The following is a 5,773-nucleotide window of genomic DNA, read 5'->3' as shown; positions in this document are numbered from 1 at the left end:
GGAGAATGGAGACTATCTTGTTTACTGTTCTTCCGAAGCACATGTAATTGTGGATGGCACATGGCGGTGGCCCAGTGGATATTTGTTTTGCTGTCATTGAATATCTCTGCTTCACCAGACCCCTTTTACTGTTCAGAGTACAGATTTACTCACTATGTTATAAAAGTGAATCCAGTCCGGGCAAGTTGACGTGTACCTTTATATCAAAAGCATGTTTTCGCTGTCTGGGATACAAAGGAGCCCAGAGGAGGGAATTCACTTCTCACTGAGATGTCAGTGACCTGATCTCTTGGAAACTATACATTGGGTTCCCCCAAAGGAATAGATTTTCTTTTTATTTCTGAGAAGAAAAAAGGCAGACATAATTCCTTCTCACTAGAGCCCGAAGGGTGATTTTTATGAATCTTTACCACATGTCCACACAAACTTTAGCCTTTCTCTCACTGAGGGAAAGAATTTGAGCAATTTTTACTAGAGTCTTGTCAATGCAGAGGGCTTTATCAGGGAAAGTGATTTTCTGAAGTAGTCTGAGTCATAAGGAAGTACAATTCTTTCTGTGACTTGTTGCCAGTTTAACCCTAGAATGAAGATAAAGGATACCTTTTGGGGACTGGCTACTCAAAGAACTTGACAATGAGGTCTGCTCCTTGGCCTTCCCCCTGAGAGTCAGGTCTTCCCAACACATCTGCAAAGTGATTCTGAAGTCAGGAAGTTATTCAAGAATGACAGAAATAAAAACCCTCTCTTCCTAACAGCCTTCTGTGACTTTCATGCCTCCACGCGCTTCCATCAGTATTCCCGGGGAATCTATACTTACAAGGAGGAATGAATTTCTTAGAAATTTGACTTGGCTTGAAAACGGTATTTTTAGGGATGGCAAAGATTCATTTGATGCAGTGATAGAAAAACCAGGACCATGTATAATTGTTGCCTGGCAGGTTAAGAATATGAGCTCTGAAGCTAGACTGCTTGGGTTTGAAGTTGAGCTCCATCACTTACTGGCTGTGTGACCTTGGACAACTTACTTCTCAGTGTCTCAGGTTTCTCATCTGTATAATGGGACTCACCAATAACCACCCATCTCCTATGGTAGCTGTTAGGATTAAATGAGTTAATATGTGAAAAAGAGCTTAGAATAGTGCCTAGCACATAAGGCTAACTCTGTAAGTGTTGGCAGTATTTATTATTGTTGTTTTTGGGGTGGTGGTTAATCATGATTACTATCATCATCATCATTCTCATAACCATCCTCTTGCAAAACATGGCCCATTTAGACTTTAGGACTTGCAGAGGTAAAGCCACCAGTCGAATCTCTCTCAGTAAGATTTGCCAGGATTAGCTGTGGCTTCATTTTAGGATTCTTGGTGAAGGAACCACATGGCTTTATGACTATCACTGGGCTAAATTCTCCTAGGGCCCCAGAAAGGAAGCAATTCTGTAGTTTTCTTCCTGCCTTCTCTGCTCAGAGATTTTTAGGGATCTTTGGCCCATTCTCATGGAAATCTTCTAGGTGATTTTGGGACACTTGGCTCAATCGGATGGCTAAGGAATGATGTCTAGCATTCTTAAAAAGAATTGAAAAAAACGTCTTGCAAAGTGATAAGGAAGCAGAAATGGGCCTAAATATTTGTTTTTAATTATAAGACCAGAATCAAACACAAATGACAAAATATTCTCTAAGCTGAATCTAAACCAAATGAATTTTTGTTTTGTTTTGTTTCAAGACCCTGGCCTGTGAATTTGACTCAGGAAGGATTCTGGCATCTGTCATCTTAGTTCACCTTTCTCCCTCAGGGTATAAGCACTAGAGGAATGTGGCAGTGGATTCCATTCACATCTGCCATGTGAGAGATTTGCCTTTTGCAGGTTGCCACACGATGTGCAGATTTTATGGGTCTCAACTGAGAGCATCGGCTGGTGCCTGCTCCTTGCACTTCCCAGGCTGCCCCGAGCATTTCCCATAGGTAGTCTCTCAGGATTTCTTTAAGGTTTGCAGTCTGTTGGAGTGGAAAAGTTTTCTAATTGGTTAAAAACAAACTCTGAATCCAGTATCCACAACTGTTTGTTTCGTGGTAACCATAGGAAAATGCAATAACAAAACTGAAATAGTCTTTGCTCTATTGTGAATGCAATTTTGGCCCTTCACCTCCTGGTCTGTAAACAGAAATTCACCTAGATGATCTCAAACTGACTTAAGTTTGTTTGTGTGGGCTTCCCTGGTGGCACAATGGTTAAGAATCCGCAGCCAATGCAGCGGACATGGGTTTGAGCCCTGGTCCGGGAAGATCCCACATGCCGTGGAGCAACTAAGCCCATGCACCACAACTACTGAGCCTGCGCTCTAGAGCCCATGAGCCACAACTACTGAGCCCGCGTGCTACAACTACTGAAGCCTGGGTGCCTAGAGCCCGTGCTCCGCAACAAAGACAAGCCACTGCAATGAGAAGCCCACTCACTGCAACAAAGGGTAGCCCCTGCTCGCTGCAACTAGAGAAAGCCTCCGTGCAGCAGTGAAGACCCAACACAGCCAAAAATAAATAAACACATAAATAAGTTTATTAGAAAAAATTGTGTGTGTATTTTTTTAAATTAAAATTTCCATTTGGTTCTTTTTTTTAAACTACCCTATGACCACATTTTAAATTTTAAAATTTATTTTATTTATTTATTTTGGCTGTGTTGGGTCTTCGTTGCTGCGCGTGGGCTTTCTCTAGTTGTGGCAAGCGGGGGCTACTCTTCATTGCAGTGCGCGGGCTTCTCATTGTGGTGGCTTCTCTTGCTGCAGAGCACGGGCTCTAGGCGCGTGAGCTTCAGTAGTTGCAGCATGTGGGCTCAGTAGTTGTGGCTCACGGGCTCTAGAGCACAGGCTCAGTAGTTGTGGCGCACCGGCTAAGTTGCTCCGCGGCACGTGGGATCTTCCTGGACCAGGGATCGAACCATGTTCCCTGCACTGACAGACGGATTCTCAACCACTGCGCCACCAGGGAAGCCCTCCATTTGGTTATTTATTAATGTTTTTTATCTCTTTGTTGAACTTCTCCTTTTGTTTTCCTGATTTGGTTAAATTATTTACCTGTATTTTCTTATGGCTCTCTGAGCGTCTTTAGGAGAATTATTTTAAATTCTTTGTTAGGCAGTTCATGTATCTGCATTTCTTTGGGGTCAGTTACTGGAGGTTTACTGTGTTTCTTTGGTGACAGCGTGTTTCTCTGATTCTTCACGATGCCCATAGCCTTGTGTGGATGTCAGTGCATTTGAAGGAGCAGTCACCTCTTTCAGACTTCATGGACTGACTTCTGTAAGGAGAGGCCTTTGCCTGTGGGAGGGGGCACACTGGAGCGTACTGTGACCTGGGTCGAGTGGGCCAGGGCCCCACGTATGGGGCTTGTATTGCCTCCAGGTCCAAGGGGATGTGATAGCTTGACAGCTCAGGCCACAGCGTCAGCTGCATTGTGCTCTCTGGAGAGTGCAGCGGGGGATCCATAGTGGCTGCAAGGGCTGTTGGGGTCCTCAGTGGCGCCTCCAGTGGCTAGGGACCAGGGCAGGCAGTACTGGTAGCCGGAGCTGGGGGTGTGCATGCACTGGGCTGCGGGACCAACTGCAGGTGCGTATCCAGTGGCAGGGCCAGTTGCAGACACACATGTAGGGGCGAGGGCCAGGGTCAGCAGCAAGGGCTGGGGCCACCTTAAGGCACATTAGCAGCTGCGGGTCCCCTGGCTGTCAGCGGGCACTCCTGTCACTGCAGGGTCTCATCTTGGGCTGTGCACAGCAGTGGAGTCTGGCGAGGGGAGTTGGGGTGCAGGTGTGCAGCTGGAGAGGCTAGTTGCAGGGGAGCCCAGTGGTGCAGGCCAGTGTAGGAGTCAGGCCCTGGCTATCTGTGTGCACTCCTGGGCCTTAATGAAAATTTAAGAACTGGCACTATCAGAAAGCCATTTCTGTTGCAGCCTAGATTGGCCCTGGTCTGTTGCTTCTTTCTCGCCCTGTTCTCTGCACGAGCAGAAGCCGCTCACTGCTGCTTGCACAGGGAACTTTCATGTCTGTGAAAACTAGCAAACTCTCTTTGCACTTCTCTCTCTCATTGTATGTGTGTTCAGGGTGCAAGGAATTTCACCACCTTCTGCAAACCACAGGGAGACGCATGTTCAGGCAGCCAGAGGGGGACCTTTAGGGTTTCTCAAAATACAGACATCACAGAAGATGCCTCTCTTGCTTTAATATTTGCTGAAATATTGATTAGTTCAGATCCTCTGGATGAAGAGATGGCAACGAATTTCTAATAATTAATATCACATAGTTCCACATATCTGTTTGTTTACTATTTGTTTACATTAACCAAAGAGTTAATGTTTAAAAGTTTGAAGAAGATTGCAAATGATTTGTTTCACAGCTGATCTGAGTTCTTCATTCCAATCCCATATGTTAAAAAATTACTTGCTAACATTTGGGTACTGACAGTTGTACCAGGTGCAAGTTGAAGCTTTTTGCCACAACTCTATAAGGTAACCACTAATAATAGACCCTTTTTACAGATGAGAAAACTGAGGCCCAGAGGGTTTACAAAATTTGCCAAAGTTAACACATCTAAGAAGTGGCAGAGCCTCCTGCCTGACAAGCCCCCATAGGATCCATAGCATAGGAGGGCCACTTGGCCTTGCCTTAAATTTAGATATTTGACATGAGGTTATACTGTCATAGAAATATACCAGAGAACCAAAAGAAGTCTGTCATACAACTTGAACTAAACTGTCCTCAGTACACTATAGATAGATATATGTAAATGTACATGCACACATATATATGTATATGCACATAAGTATATTTCATTAACATAAAATTATGTTAATTTTCATTTTTGTGTATGTTAAAGTCTTTAGTTAGGTAAACATAAACATTTTAAATATACCATAGGTTCCATAGCCCTGTTTTGATTTAGTAGTAGACGGAGACTCTCAACAGTGGAATTGGCCTGGCCGTGTCTTAACACTGAAGATGTTCCAGTGCATAGAACCATAGGATTAGGAGGGAAACTTAGAGACTATTTTGTCCAACTTCTTCATTTCATTTGTGAGGAAATGGAGACACAGAGAATATTGAGTAACCTCCCCAAGATCACACAGCTAGAATGCCCTCCCAGTGACAGAGCAGTGTTCTCTGCACCCACTGCTTTTGATACCTGGCTCATGCCTCCAAACTAGCAAGGAGAGGACAAGTCGCACACATGGTCATGTGTCATGGGAACATCCTGGAGGCCACGAAACATTTATTTTACAACCAATGATTCCTTCCCCTGCAGTCTTTTTTTTTTTTGAATATGCGGGAAAAATGATTCAATTTTTTTAGAACTTTTCACATTTCAAAACCTTTTTAAAACTGAGAATCGATATTGTACCTCATGACCGTCCTGGGAGGGGGTATATGCAGGCATTGCTATTTCTATTTTTCAGATGGGGAAACAAAAGTCAAAAACGGTTACACAACTTTTCCAAGGTAACACAACTAGGTAGTGGCAGAGCTGTGACTGAAATTTAGGGTTCCTGGCTTGGGACATGGCACTGAACTGCACTGCTTTCCTGTATACAGTATGTCTTACAGGAATTACAGATGGGAACAGCACAGGCATTTTTGTTCTCCTGATGCTATTCATAAGGCATTCTCAAACCCAGTGTATTTTCTCTGAAAGAAACTATTCTTCATGTGATCAGCAACTTGGCAAAAAAGATAATTAGATCTTCTGAACGCTATTCATAAAGTAAACGCTATGTCAGAATAGATA

Source organism: Mesoplodon densirostris, chromosome 14 (genome assembly GCF_025265405.1).
Source record: "Mesoplodon densirostris isolate mMesDen1 chromosome 14, mMesDen1 primary haplotype, whole genome shotgun sequence".
NCBI lineage: Eukaryota > Metazoa > Chordata > Mammalia > Artiodactyla > Ziphiidae > Mesoplodon > Mesoplodon densirostris.
This window is presented reverse-complemented; position numbering follows the sequence as displayed.